Source organism: Octodon degus, unplaced genomic scaffold (genome assembly GCF_000260255.1).
Source record: "Octodon degus isolate 3935 unplaced genomic scaffold, OctDeg1.0 scaffold00292, whole genome shotgun sequence".
Taxonomy (NCBI): domain Eukaryota; kingdom Metazoa; phylum Chordata; class Mammalia; order Rodentia; family Octodontidae; genus Octodon; species Octodon degus.
The window spans coordinates 835,313-836,183 of NW_004524868.1; positions in this window are offsets into that span (position 1 = coordinate 835,313).

Genomic DNA, 871 nt, shown 5'->3' on the forward strand with positions numbered 1-871 from the left:
GTGGCTGACATGGCATGTAGTATGGGGGATTGAACCATGGCCCCTGAGGTTGCCTAAGCTTGTCCAAGCAGGCGCTTTAGACCACTGAACTAGCTCACTGGCATATGGGGCTAATTCTTAGCTCATTTGGGCACTAGTAAAATTCCTTTTCTTCTGAAAACTGTGTCTACATATCCTTCAGGCCATGTCAGTTCAAGAAGATCAATTTCCTTTAAGTGATAGCAGCTGAGAAACCTGATGTCAATGTACACTTAGCATTCAGCTTCTGAAAAAAGCACCACTCTCCTCAGATGACTCAGTCACAATCTCAGTGATGATCTCCATATTATTAAGCATCAGTCATGTCCTTCATGTAGACAAATATATTTACTTTATTAAACATGTGAAGGAAATAGTAACATATATACACATATGCTTTGGGCATACATCCATAATCCTAGCATTCTAGGATAGGTGGGCAGGGATTTGCAATTTTAATCCTAGCTTGAGCAATTTAGTGAGTTCGTGTGATCTTATTTCAAAATTAAGAATAAATATGTAAAATGTTCCAAGACTGTAACTCTGTGTGAAAGTGCTGAGTTTCATCTCTAGTGTCACAAAAAATAAATATCAACAAGTAATGTAAAATATTGTTATCGTTTCAATAAAAATATAGATAGCTCTGGCCCAAATTCTATTTTTTCTCTGTGGGAATATTATACCATAAAGATTTCACTTCTTACTAACATTGCCACCTTGTGTAGACACTAAAATGAAATTAACATATTAATTAATAAATAATGTATAAAATGTAGGGGCTGGGGAGATAGCTCAGTGGAATAAGCACTTCCCTGGCAAGCACAAGGACCTGAGCTCAATCCCTAGTTCTTCA